Source organism: Dasypus novemcinctus, chromosome 1 (genome assembly GCF_030445035.2).
Source record: "Dasypus novemcinctus isolate mDasNov1 chromosome 1, mDasNov1.1.hap2, whole genome shotgun sequence".
Taxonomy (NCBI): Eukaryota; Metazoa; Chordata; class Mammalia; order Cingulata; family Dasypodidae; genus Dasypus; species Dasypus novemcinctus.
In genome coordinates this window covers 55,919,912-55,935,547 of record NC_080673.1, presented here as the reverse complement: position 1 = coordinate 55,935,547, position 15,636 = coordinate 55,919,912, and positions in this window count along the sequence as shown.

Below are 15,636 nucleotides of genomic sequence, written 5' to 3'. Positions count from 1 at the left end.
TTAAGGACCTTACTCTCCAAGGCTGCCAGAATGAATCAAGAAACTAAACCAGAAATAGAATACATTGTTGGCTAGTTAGCACTTGAAATTCCTTCCTCAAGAACTATAATTTAAAAATATTTAGTTCTTCCACTAAAATAAAATAAAAATTTATATTTTGTAGCTGCGTAACAGTAAAATCATTGCAGCTATAAAGAAATTTTTGTCCTTACTTTTCTTATTTTTCTATAATTTTCATATTCTTAGTCATGTTATCATGCATGTAGTTGTTGCTTTTAATAGTATATTTTCATTTCCAATAACATACTCCAAAACATAATATATTTCACTAAAAACAGGCATTGACAGACCATTTACCAAATGTGAAAATGTACAAACACAATGTCCACCCTCTTTTTAATATGTGTAAACAAATTATCTATGAAGTATCTTATGAACGAGTTATTTAAATGTGTGGAAGTGAGTAAGTGTTATATTACTGCTGACTCAAAAGAAGGCACTTGCTGTGTGGGCAGAGAACGTCTAAGCTATTTGTGAAGGAAAGAGTATGTCACCTAAATTAATGTGGTAGAATCACCTCATAAGTCATCTCCACCATTCTGCTCTACTACACTGCTGGAAAGAGTAGAGGTCAATATTCTGCTCATTTAGAACACACTGGGCCTATTTATCTCCTATGAAGCTCATATCCCTTCATGTAGTCAGGATACAATAAGACTCAGATAAAAAAACGTCTTTAGGAAACCAACTATTCAGAGCAATGAATCAGCCATTAAACTTGAGCAAATATTTTAAAACCCTGCTTGCTGTCCTCTGTTCCTGAATGTCCTGACTAGCCTACCTCTACCTAGGAGACTGTCACCGACACACATAGCTTTGAGGGCTTTTAACTAAGTGACTTAGCCTAATGCAATAAATTATTTTCTTCCTCATTTATTCTTCATAGCCCAAGTTTCCTTCAATTTAAAAAAAATCTTTTAAAAAGAAGCATGACATTTCTTTGCACAATTGCAACTAAGAACTAAACTCCTTATGGAGAGGAAGTGCTGCTGTATTAAGAAAGCATGGTGGCCATATTTCACAAAAAGAAACAAGCAGAAGGCAGCAAGTACAGAATATCAGAGAGAGAGAAATATTGAAAATGTGAAGAGCAAACTTTAGGTGGTTGACATTTTGTTCTTGGTTGGCTTTTTGCTGAGGTAATAATATATAAAAATGAATATACCCAGGATAAGGATCAAAGAGCTATTTCTGAATATCTAGATTGGTAATTGCTACTTAGAGAAAAAAATCATGACTGGTCATAGAAATAATCAACAATTTCCAATATTAAACAGCTCTTGTTAATATTTGTTCTCATAGATACACAGAGGGTTGCTATTTCAGTTTACTTAACCAGGGAACCAGCTCATTCAGCACATCTATTAATATATGTTCTCCAAAATTCTATTGAAAAGTCAACAAATCATGTGTGGTAAATGACAGTAGACCACTTCAATATTCTCACATTCATTTTCATTATTTGGTGTTTTAAAACTTCGGTTTGGGTTAACTTTTTAAAAATTATTTTCTATTTTTAAAGAAGCTTTAGATTACATAAATGCCACATCAAAAACACAGGGGCTTCCCACATGACTCACCCCCACACACACTCGCCCACACCAACAAATCCCTCATTAGTGTAGCACGTCGGCCACAATTGGCAAACATGCATGGAAGCACCGCCACCAATCCCTGACCATAGTCCACATTATAGTCCACACTCTGTCCTGTACAATTTTATGTGTCATGACAAAATGTATAATGGCCTGTATCCATCTTTGCAATGTCATGTAAGACAATTCCAAGGCCCCGGAAATTTGCCCATATTACACCTATTCTTCCCTCTCCCTTCCCTCAGAACTTTTGGTGGTCATTGCCTATATATCAATGATAAAAGTTCTTCCATTTCTAGAAGAATAAGTCTATAATAGAATAATAATAAATCTACTTTAGTCTGTTGTTCATTCCCCAATCTTGAGGATTTGGGCATGGTAATGCTCACTCTGTTTCTTCTAATTGACAGGGGCCTTAGATCCCATGGGGCAGATGTATGCAAACTATTTCTTTTATATATATGTGTATTTTTTTAAAGACTTAAATTGTACAAAATGTTACACATAAAAAACATAAGGAATTCCCATATGCCCCACTCCCCACACCCTCACCCTTCATCACATTAACAATTTATTTCATTAGTATGGTACATTCACCGCAATCAATGAACATATTTGGAGCACTGTCCCTAAGCATGGACTACAGTCTACATTGTAATTTACACTCTCTCCCATTCGATTCTGTAGGTTATGGTAGGATATATAATGGCCTGTATCTATCATTGCAATGTTATTCAGGATTTGGTTAACTTTAATCGCTAAAAATTGTCTGTGGCTGAATTTGTGGACAAAAATCTGGAATATGGTGGAAAAAGGCAAGGAGCCAGGGAAAAATTCACAGTTGAGGAAGTGGAATGTGATGAACTGGATTGCCCATTTCTTAATGACTCCAGAGAGATCTATATTCATTAAACCTTTTCTGCTAAAGCCTTTGTTTCAAAATTAAAGCACCTACTTCTCTAACAACACTCTTTCCAATGATTCTTTTTATAAAGATTCATTGATCGCTGATTATAGGTGAATTTCTGTGTTAAGTTTTTGATTGCACAAATACAAAAATATTATAATTTTTTTTCTAGGATCTCACTGTCCATTGAAGGTCACCACAAAAACATTACACCTGAAAAAAGCTACAATAGTAGGGTGGTACCAGTGGTATAAGTGCAACAAAGGGGATCTATGTGTCTATGGAGCTATGGGACTGAGGGTGAGAACCAAGAAGAACTTTGAGAAAGAGATGGCATTGGAGGGAAGCCTTAGAAATGGTGATTGCAAAATATAATATGAATTGATATGTGAGATCCAGTAAATTCCTGCTGTCAACTGAAGATGTAATAATAAAATTTTGGTTTGCTTCTATCCCATGCCCTTTTATTTGGTTCATGTTTCCATCCCACACATTGTTTGTTCGCTGGTTGCCCTATACCTTTGTTACCATGCAGGCATCATCCCTGTTCTTCATTCATTTTTTGTGATAGACTAATCAACTGTTTTAAACATCATTATCCGTAGGTCTTTATTTTCCTATCTTTTTGTCATGTTTTTAGGCCCTTCTTCGATCATTTGTAAGTTCTCTTAGTTCAGAGGTATGGGTGTTCTCAAGAGAGCAGAAACATCAGAAGTGGGGAAAATAAAAATGTTTCCCTTCTCCCCTGTGACGTGTGATTGAAATGAACATCAAGAAAATATATGAGGAAATCAAATAGAGAGAAGACCTAACAAAACCAACCCAAGTGACCTAAAGACTAAGTCCTGTTCCTTCAGCTAATTGATGGAATACTGTCATATAAGGAAAACTGGGGGATTCTGTCCACTCAGTCTCCTCCCACCTTTCATCCAGTGTGGTCATCATGTTATATAAAACAGCTGAAATCCTTGATACCACTTCAAGCCTGGATTCAAGTTGCCCCCATATATTGTACTACCATGACAACATCTTCCTTGAAGATCAGACAGAGGGGACTAACTGAATTGACACAGGTAGATAAGAAAGCAAGTGGAAGCAATGTGCAAGAAAAGTAGAGATGCATATCAACCAGAACGGGTGGCACCATGTACAGCTTTCAACAACAGGAAGCAGATGCAATCAAGAGAAGCAGAGAATGTGGCAATCTGGAGCAGAAATTCTTCTCAGTCTTCAGCATGCATTCATCATTCTCTACCTCTTGGCTCATTTGTTCTCCAATAACTGAACCCTAGGAATTGATGTTGTATCACTTCTGTTAGTTATATTTTCATTTGCCCAAATGTACCTGTACCCTGCCCTCTCTTGGAATAAGAAACAGGATGGTAGAATAGCCACATTATCCTCCTTTAAAGTGGATTCATCATTACAAAAACTTATTGAAAGGCTGAAAATAATTCATTCCTATCAATCATGTCCAGAAATTCAGAGAAGGAATAGCTCACTACTCCAAAGGAAAAGAGAAAAGTGCTTTTTGCTGTGATTTTAAATGTATGAAAAAAAAAATAGCTATTACAGCATTGACTATAAACTGCACAAACAATAAATTGTTTTGAAGATTGATTAAAGCTCATGAATGTTGCTATGGCTATTAATCAATTACATCAGCCACTTAGTACCTTACATTTCATAAACAGAGCATTAGTGAAAGATAGTCAACAAGCACAATTAAATGAGATTGTAACTTTCTCAGGTAATCTTAGAAATCTCATGAACATAGAAGACAAAGCAGGTATTAAATGGTACAGAAAGGTAGACACTCTAATTTTCATTAATTTTGTACAGCAGAGTTTGATTTTGAATAGTAACATTGTAGGTAGACTTTGGTTGATAGTGTGCTCCAGTTTATAAAGATTTAAAGTTTTCTTATACCAAAACATATCATGCAGTTATGTTATATTTATGTATCTTTGAAAAAATAATTTATTTCATCCCTTTTCACACTCCTTATTTTTCTACTTACTGTAATAAATTTGGACTGTTTAGTCAACCCATTTTAGCAAGCATTTTCATGTAAAACCGTCTATGTGAAGGTGCTGAATGTGAAATAAGAAAGTCTAATGCGTCCGTAGAATTATCTGAAACTTATGTGATCCTACAGCAGAGGATCCTAAAGCAGAAGTATCATGGCTGATACTTCTTTTGCACAGCTTTATATTGCCTAATCCAAGTATATGGTATTTACTGGGCCCTCAGGAATTCTGAGTAAAATTGAATAAAGATGAATATTCTCATGTTTTAAGGAGATTGTAAATAATATTTTGTCACCTACCTTGTTCAATAGTCTCTAGGCAAGCGAGAGGCCAGTCTCCCTTTCAAATCTAAGCCGTACATAGTGGATGTGTTAAAGTAAATGTCAACCTGGTCAGTTACAGGTTCAACAGTTTTTTGAGGTCTGAGACCTGGTCAGCAGTTTAAGTTAACTTGTCTCTTCAAGGAGGAATGAGCCCTGAGGTTCAGTTGTCTAACTGTGTCAAAACTGGATGAGTTGCTTAAACATAATAGGTCTCAGTTTAATCATCTATAAAATGAGTGAATTGAACTAAAAAATCTTCTCTATGTGTCAGGTTGACATTTTTTAGACTTATTGACTTTCAGGCAGCAAACCAACAAATTAGAAAATTGCCACAATGAATGTCTTTCAAATAAATTTGAGCATACTTTAATAATAATAATGACTGAGATAAAAACAGGATGAAAACAGGGCATCTTATTTGACTCCTTGTCTGGGCTTTGGTTTGCTCAATCTGTTTTTATCTCCTCTTTAAATGCTGTTTTTGTTTGTTTGTTTGTTATGATTTATTTTTTATTTCTTTCTTTCCTCTTCCCCCCCCCCCCCCCAGTTGTCTGCTCTCCATGTCCATTCACTGTGTGCTCTTCTGTGACCTCTTCTATGCTTATCAGCGGCACCAGGAATCTGTGTTTCTTTTTGTTGCGTCATCTTGTTGCATCAGCTCTCCATGTGTGTGGAGCCACTCCTGGGCAGGCTGCACTTTGTTTGCACTGGGCCACTCTCCTTACGGGTGCACTCCTTGCATGTGGGGCTCCCCTACGCGGGGGACACCCCTGCGTGGCACGGCTCTCCTTGCACACATCAGCACTGCACATGGGCCAGCTCCACACGGGTCAAGGAGGCCCAGGGTTTGAACCGCGGCCCTCCCATGTGGTAGGCGGATACCCTATTCATTACGCCAAGTCTGCTTCCCTTTAAATGCTGTTAGACCTGTATGTGTGTGTGTGTGTGTGCACAATGTGTCTATATGCTCCCCCACCTTTCTTTCCCTTTTTCTCTCTCTACACTTGTCAAATAGTTCCTTGCTGTGAATAACTGTTATGTCACCTTAGGCAAGCTGGAAACTATACTCCCTAGAGTTCCCTTCTCTTCATGGTCCTGGCTTAGAGTTCACCAGAGAGATAACTTGAATGGTATTTGAAAGGCAGAAGTGAAGCATAAGCCATTAATTTTGAGATTATCATGATCAGACCAGGGAACAGACAAAAACAGACATTCTTGGTTAAGCCCTAGGTTATGTTCTTTCCCTGTTGCACTCATCCAGTTTGTCTTCCAGACTGCTGCCTGGCTGCCCAACGTGGCCTCAGGTGCACCAACACACTTGACCGCAGAGTTCACAGAAGCATACACTACACAGAGGCAGCAGGTTGCCCAATTTCCATTGGCTTTTCTAGGATAGTGCCCCCTTCATGCTCCCACTTCTACTTCCAGGCATACTTGCCTTCTGGGATTTCCCTGTTTGATCCAATTTGTCTGTTTGCACCAGTACTTTAGAGACTTCTCAGTACTATTTCTATTACCCATCAACATTCGCTATCCACACTTCACTTCCCCAGCAACCCCTCACATTTGGCTACAGTCTAATTTCTTCCATACATTCTAATAAGTCCTTATTTCTGTGGGCTTTTAGTGGCTCTGTTCTCCTGACTAAAATGTGGTGGGCACAATGGTAGTACTTATCGCATTGACCACCAATTACAGTGTCTGACTTTTTTGAATTATATTTCATATCTACCTTCAAATCACCTTTATTCTAATTTTACTTGGAAATAAATGTATGTATTTTGCTCTCATTTTATTTATTGCCTTCATCCATACTTGTTCTTAATCAGGCAGAATACAGGGTCTTAAAGACTCTGCTTCCTGCCAAAAGAAGTTTCTCATATATTCTAGGAATAAGAGAAGAGAATTAGAAATGAAAGGGGAATATTTCTGGACAATTGTCATTCTAGAACCATTTCTAAAACTGTCCCTGAGGGGAAGGAGGAATAAAAAATGGTTATTAGTTAGAACTCCAGTAATTGTCCTTGGATTCTCCACACATTTTTAAATCCATTCTTTTTCTGTCAAGAAAAATTAGGGTGAGATGCAGAAAATGATATGATACTGAAAAACAATATGAAGAAAATACATTGCTGATGAAAATCAGTATAAATAAATGTAAAACTTACTTAAAACTAAAACTATATTTTGATTGACGAATAGCTTTCAAATTGTTAAATGACACCAGAAACGTAATCACTAGTAGAAGTGGGGGAAGGTATGACTTTTCACTGCTCTGAAAGGCACCCTGACTCTTTTGTCCTATTGTTTTTCTAGTCCATTTCTAAATAGCAATGCCTTATCAAACGCTCAAATGCAAAAACTGGAGTTCAAATAGTTGTCAACACTCATCTGGGCTCTTTTTTATTCCATCATACATTTCTAAATCACATTTATTTCATAACGTTAAACTCAAGCCAGATGAAACCCCTTGACAAAAGAATCGAACTAGTCCAAATTGATCTCTTAAGTGGATCAATAGAAACTTAACTGAAACGGATTGGGGATTTTATTAAACTTGATGTAGTAGAACACTAATAAGATCACTTCCAATTCACACATATAGAACTAAATTTTCAGCACAAATTGATCTGATTACTAAGGATGAATGGTCACCTTTAATAATGGATTAAGGCAGTATTCTTTTATCATACTAAAATGCTATTTTTTCCCTTTTAAACTCTTGGTGTTTGCTTTAACTTTTCTTTTCTTTGCTTTTTTCGCTATTATACTGAATTTCACTCACTTCTTTCATGACCAGACTTGACATTAGAGTTGTGTAATTTCCATAATTTAACTTTGCTTTAAATAAAAAAACAAACCTTCTGAAAGTGTTTTCAAAGGGGGATTTTATAATAGCCATAGAAGCCATGATAATACAAAAGTATTGCTCAGTATAGCAGTTTGATATGGTTATGAATTCCAAAAACAGATATTAGATTATGTTTGTAATCTGATCTGTACCTGGGCATGATTGTTATGATTAGGGCATTGGATCCCCGCCCCTTGGTGGGTGGGGACTCACAGATAAAAGGCATGGCAAAGAAGAGAGTTGGGGGGCTTCTGATGTTGGAGTTTTAATATTGGAGTTTGATGCTGAAGACTTACGCTAGACCCCCAGGAAGTAAGCTCACAGAGGAGAGAGGAGCCAGCCCTAGGAAGAAAAGAAACTTGAACCCAGAGAAAAGCAAGCCCCAGGAACATAGGAACCCAGCAAGTCTGAACCCTCGCAGACTTTGGCAGCCATCTTGCTCAAAATAGACTTTGGTGAGGAAAGTAACTTATGCTTTATGGCCTGGTATCTGTAAGCCCCTACCCCAAATAAATACCTTTTTTAAAAACCAACCAATTTCTGCTATTTTGCATCAGCACCCCTTTGGCTGACTAATATACTCAGTAAATCACAACACTTTAAAATTCATTTGTAAAATAAGAGGCAAATAATAGTAAAGATGTTAATGTAACAGATGATTCTCTGAAGTGTTGGCTTTATCAATTTTCTAGCTATTAATGTGATAATTCAGATATACGTTTCATAGGAGATCTGTTACATGTTAGAATTTATTACTATTACTTATAAAATTGATGTATGAAAACTTGCTGATGAAACTTCCACCTGATTGATATAGTGATGGACAAAAAAAAAAGCCTTAGGTTGTTTCTCTAAGAAACAAAACCCTAAACTTATCCTCCAATCCAGCTGAAATATTAAAAAATTCATCTATCTAAACATCATCTCTTCATTTCAATATGCAATTGTGTTATGAACAAATCTCACTTTTCTCCAAAAAAAAGAAACAGTGTTGCTAAGAAATGCTCAGATCCTAGGATATTTTATTGGACACTTCGCTAGTGAATGCATGTGGGTATACTTTTGCTGGATGTTTCCTTCCTAGGATCATGGAATAATGTCTCAAAATCTAATCCCCTAGAGAAAAATCTCTCTGCCTCTTCGTCCTCTTCCTTCTCCTTTTTCTCCTCCTCCTCCTCCACTCTCTCTCTCTACATCTCTCTTTGTTTCTTTCCCTTTTTGCCCACCACAACATAATCTCTGTGTGTCTTTTTAAAATATATTGACATGATATTTCTGTCTCTCCCCTCCCACTATTAAGTAAATAGACTCAGAAGCAAAAACCTTCCCTATACCCAAGAAAACTCAAAAAAGCAGCCAAAGCTTACAGAAAAAGCATCTTGTTCCTGCTATCTCTTCATTTATTGGCAGGTGTATTCTGAATTAGAAATCCTTAGACATATTCATGCTTCAGAAAAGAAATAAGACAAGCCATATTTCCTACTTTGCTTCTAGGTTCTTAAGTATACTTAGCCTAAATATGTTCTCCAACATTTTGGGCCACAATGACTCACGAGAGTATGAACCCAAAGCCCTAGAACCTTACACAGTGTCCTTTTCCCTGGTTTACCTTCTGTTTCTCTATTCATCTGTTTCCAGAAACTTAAAAAAAAAGATAATTTGTTCAGGGTAATGTGGTAGCTTGGAGCTATGTATCCAAGAAATATAGGTTCTTAAACTTAATCCATTCCTGTGAGTGTGGACTCATTGTAAATAAGATCTCTTCAAGATTTACATCACTTAAGGTGTGGCCCAAATGATTCAGGTTGAAGAGATCTTCCTGCTGCTAGACAAAACCCTAAATGATTATGTATTCAATGCAAAAAAGGTCATCTTTCCAGAAAGAAGCAGAATCAAGAGATTAAAAAGACAGAATAGTTATCTCAATCTTTATTCAAGCTACTGAGTCCCAGTCCGATTCTACCCACCCATCCCACCTAGTCATTTGGGAGGGAATCTAAAAGGGAGAAAGAGAGAAAAAAAAGATACAAATGGCCCAATCACCCATAAGAAAGAAGGTGCCTCAGGCTACCTACCATACCAGACCACTCTAGGGCAGCACAGAGATATCCCTATCATTTTCAAGTGGATGATAATGAATCTTTGCCTTTTGAGCAACACTTATTCTAGAGGATGCTCTAAATGAAATGTTTCCATCTTTTTTGAGAAAGGAATCAGGAGAGCCTGAGGGGAAACAGGATTTGAATTCCTTTGAGATGACAAAACCATGGTCTACAATGTGCCATGTGTGTGGGATAGCTGAAGTGTTGGTGGAAATTATTTGGTGTGAGAGAGTGGAGAAAACGAGAAGTAAGGGTCCACTGAAATATTGTTTTCCTTCCTTTAATGCCCCTCATAGAGGAAAGCTTCCACATCCCCACACTGTTGAAATAGGGAGTAGATGTATGACTTACTCTGGCCAATGAAATGCTGGTGAAATGAAATGAGTTGATGAGCTACAGAAGCTATAGGAGCCTATGCATGATTTGTGGTGTCTCTTTTCTCTCTGCAGGAACAGACAAGGCTCTAGGAGAGTATTCTCCATTACCCTGATTTCTAGAGGGATGATAACAAGAAGAGCCAGAGCTAAACAGTGAAGGACATTAATATGAGTGAGAAATAAACTCTTGTCATTATAATGCACTAAGATTTTGGTGTCATTTATTACTTCAGTGTACTATAACCTACTCTGATAGGTTATAGACTATACTACTATAATTGTAGTAGATGAAATCAACAAGGAGTAGAACATAATACAGATGTAATAACTAAACTGCAAAAAATATATTTTTTTCTTACATGTGGGCAAAAAGTAAATTTCTGGAAGCCACAGACTACTTTTTAACCATGTATATAATTTTATTCATACATTATTTATTTTCACTCAATACTGTGAACATTTTTCATGTTTTGAACATTTTTGGAAAGCATCATTTTTAATGGTTATGGTCTATCCCATATACTTACTTATTGTCCCACTGACATTTATGTTACCTCCAATGATTTAACATTCTCAATGGTAAACTAAAAAATATTCTCATCCTGATATTCATATTATGAGATATATATTTTTCAGCCTTAGTTAACTATGAATTTTACTTTTTAAAATCTGTATTTTATTGTTCCTTGCATTAGATTGTAACTCTTTACATGCACATTTCGTTATATGATTTTCTTTTAATATCTTATACCACTTATTGCAGTAAGTTACATGATGCTGATACACAATAATTATAATTAGCCAACTAATCAAATAGTGCTTCGGACATACTTTTCTCTGACTCATTTAGAGATAACCGACAGGAAGGTGGAATGTTTTCTGAACAATAGCTACTATGGTTGATCTAAAACAATTATATTTTCTTATAGAAAGGCTAGTTCTAGCAGGTGGACTGAATTTTATTCTACATTTGATACAGCTGACAAGGTTCTGATCAGTGTTCTCTAGAAGACCATATTTTAATCTATCCAGAGTCATATTTCTCTCCTTATTCAAAACTGAAAGCTGTTAAACTCAGTCATATTTTAGAAAGTCAAGATCATGAGTGTTTCAATTTTGAAATAGAAAAGTATTTTGTAAATAGAAGAAAAACTAAAGTCTGGGCACTTAATCATCCATAGTGATACACATTCAATCAGACAACCTAGATAATTCAAAAAAGGAAATTAAGGGAGAGAACTTTGCTTCACTCAGATTATCTTGAGTGATATACAATTGAGTTCTAAATTCACCAAATATGATCTATGTTTGAGACAGAAAGGGAGGTGGTTGAGAATGATACACAATTTTTTAGCTTTAACAATGAGATGAATAGTTATGCAATTCTCTGAAAGAGGGAAACTCAAATTTACTGGCTAATTTGAAGGGGAAGAAGTTTATATATGAAAAAAAAGTTACATATAGTCTATACAAAAAGTCTATACATGTATGTATATGTAGATATAGACATGTGAAAAATATGAGACCAGGGTGATTATAGTCTTTATATGTATTTATTCATTAGTCAGTGTTTTAGTAATTTCCTACCAGTATCAACATCAGCTTGATAAGTACAATATCTAATCCTCTTTATTAGGGAAGCGGACTTCGCCCAGTGGTTAGGGTGTCTGCCTACCACATGGGAGGTCCGCGGTTCAAACCCCGGGCCTCCTTGACCCTTGTGGAGCTGGCCCATGCGCAGTGCTGATGTGTGCAAGGAGTGCCCTGCCATGCAGGGGTGTCCCCGCTTAGGGAAGCCCCACGCACAAGGAGTGTATCCTGTAAGAAGAGCTGCCCAGAGCGAAAGAAAGTGCAGCCTGCCCAGGAATGGTGCCACACACATGGAGAGCTGACACAACAAGATGACGCAACAAAAAGAAACACAGATTCCAGTGCCACTGATAACAACAGAAGCGGACAAAGAAGAACACACAGCAAATAGACACAGAGAAGAGACAACTGGGGGATGGGGGAAAGGGGAGAGACATAAATAAAATGAATAAATCTTTAAAAGAAAAAAATCCTCTTTATTAACTAGTTATACTCTTTGATTTAAACTTACTAAAGAATAGCAAAGCTGTAGAGAAATAGTAAAATGTTTTACCAAGGCAATAAAATAGTAGAAATAAATGCTTACATAATAATATGCTTTAACTCATTTGGAGTAAGTGCTGGCTATTAAATATATTCAAAACAGATAACATGCTGTGAATTACAGAGTCTTAAACATCCCTTTAACTGATATTTGACTTGTTAGAGTGTAATGGTGGGTGGAGAGCGAAGTATCACAATAAATAATAGAAGACAAATTCTAAGCCTGTCAGCAATGATTTCTTATATGTTATTTTCATTTAAACACTGAAGGAAATGGCAAAGGCATAAATAGAATGAAAGTCAACTTAATGAAGTCTTTTTTATACAGTGCAAACGCACTGAATCTAAACCAGTTTTTAGACAAGACAATTTCGGCCCTTCAGGAGGACCTCAGGACTGGTTTGCTGGGATCAAAATTGAGATACACTTCTAGAATTGTCTTCATTAGAGTGAGTCAAAAGGGTAAATGTCCTCATATCATCTTCTTTGTAAATTTTTTCAGCTTGATGGTGTCTGCAAATTCCATTTAGACTTACAAGGTTTACTCTGCAGTAGAAGAAGATGTACTGCAGATTAGTACCATTTAACTGCATCAGAGATTTGAATGTCATAATAAATCTAAAGTAAAGAAACACTATGGGCTTCTAAAGGTTAGCTCCCGTGCAAGCTAGCCTACCTTATAGCTCTTATGGGTCCTTTCCATCTGCCTTGCCATTGGCCTAAATTTACATTGCAATGACAAAATCAAAGTAAGTCATAGATTGTGCTATATTAAACTTTCATACACAAATAATTGTCTATGAACAAAAAACTTACTTCAAGAAATTCAAGAGTTATTGGATTATTCCATTCACTCAACCATGTTTTTGAAAATGTATTTTAAGTCAGACACCATGGCAGGTACCAATATAATCCAAATGTTAAGTACTTCTTCCCTTTCCCTCTTAGAGACCTGGATATATGGTTTGAACCTCAAATTCTACAATGGTGGAAAATCTAAAGCCTTTAAATTATTGTGATTTCAGGGCCTTTACAATTATCCTGGTGTTATCTGCTTCTAGATCTATAAGAGCTGAAACTTAGTTCCTTAGATAATTTAACAGTACATACATAAACACACACATACATTACAGACTATTCTCAAGTAATATTACTAAAAATTTAGTATTCATGAATACAGAATTACTTGGCAAAATGGCAGCCTTCCCCTATACTTTCAGTTCCCTACATCTCTCCCATTATACCTTCCCCTTTTCTTCATTCTCCCCCCTCTCTCTAGAACAAAATACATTATTTCCTAGTTTCCTGCTTGCCATCTCTGCAATATTTTATTGATATATTCTAACTCAAAATAAATTCCTCTCTCTAGTCCATAGCAATGCATTTCCCAAGAATAACTCAAATCTCTAGAGCAGTGTCGTTCAGTAAAGCTTTCTGCAATGATGGAAATGTTTTTTTATTTATATTGTTCAAGAGAATAGCTACTAGCCACATGTAGCTATTGAGTATTTGAAATGTTACTAAAACAGCAAAGAAACTGAATTTTAACTTGGCTTAGTTCCAATTAATTTTATTTATTACATATTTTTAAGATATATTTTTTATTTATTTCTCTCCCCTCTCCCACCCCCCGCCCCAGTTGTCTGTTCTCTGTGTTTGTTTGTTGCGTGTTCTTCTTTTTGTCTCCTTTTGTTGTTGTCAGCGGCATGGGAATCTGTGTCTCTTTTTGTTGCGTCACCTTGCTGCATCAGCTCTCCATGTGTGCGGCACCATTCCTGTGCAGGCTGCACTTTCTTTCGCACTGGGCGGGGACACCCCTGCGTGGCACAGCACTCCTTGTACACTTAGCACTGCACATGGGCCAGCTACACAAGGGTCAAGGAGGCCTGGGGTTTGAACCATGGACCTCCCATGTGGTAGACGGACGCCCTAACCACTGGGCCAAGTCCCCTTCCCCAATTAATTTTAAATAACCACATGTGGCTAGTGGACAGTATTGCTTTGAGAAGTATCATGTAGGCATTTAAGTAATTGCTTAGTAATATGAGCTATACTAACAACAAATTCACAAAACATATCTTTACAGACATTATTTACTTTCTTTTTATTAAATATTCCAATTTCTTAATTAAAAAACACAAAGGACTGCATTTTCAAATTAGATTCACATGTAGCAGAAATTTTTCCTGGTATCAGATTTTACTAATAATGTCAAGATTAAAAATAATCCATGGCACAAAGAAGGTTGGACTGAGTAACCTTTCTTTGATGGAATTTTCTAGGTTAAAGAAAGATTGTATTGGTTCTTGAATGCATATCCATTTTTATAATACTCAAGAAATTATGTTATCTTCTAAGGATTCTATGATTTTTTATGTCTTATATTTAGGTCCTTGATCCACTTTGAATTAATCTTTTGTATGTGGTATAAGGTATGAGTCCAACTTCATTCTCTTGCATGTGGATGTCTAGTTTTCCCAACACCATTTGCTGAAGAGATAATTCTTTCCCCATCAAGTAGACTTGGCACCTTGTCGAAAGTCAATTTGCAAAAGCTGTGTGAGTCTATTTCAAAATGTTCAATTATATTCCTTTGGTATATTTACCTTTATGCCAATACTATACTTTTTTGGTTCGTGTAGCTTCATAGTACATATTGAAATCAGGAAGCATAAGTCCTACAATTTTGTTCTTTATTTTCAAAATTGTTTTGACCATTCAGACCCTTTACATTTCCATATGAATTTGAGGATTAGCTTTTTCATTTGTGCAAAAATGACTGCTGGAATTTTGATAGAATTTGTGAATAATCTATAGACTGAGTTGGGTAGTATTGACTTCTTAACAATATTTAGTCTTCTAATCCATTAGCATGGGATGACTTGCCAATCATTTAGGTCTTCTTTAATTCTTTAGTTTGCAGTGTACAAGTCCTTCACATCTTTTTTTTTTTTTAATTCATTTTGTAAAAATATTACATTCAAAAAATATGAGCTCCCATTCAACCCCGCCAGCACTCCCCGCCCAGCAACACTCTCTCCCATCATCATGACATATCCATTGCATTTGGTAAGTATATCTCTGGGCATCGCTGCACCTCATGGTCAGTGGTCCATATCATAGCCCATACTCTCCCATGTTCCATCCAGTGGGCCCTGGGACATCTACAATGTCCGGTAATTGTTCCTGAAGCACCACCCAGGACAACTCCGAGTCCCGAAAATGCCTCCACATCTCATCTCTTCCTCCCATTCCCTG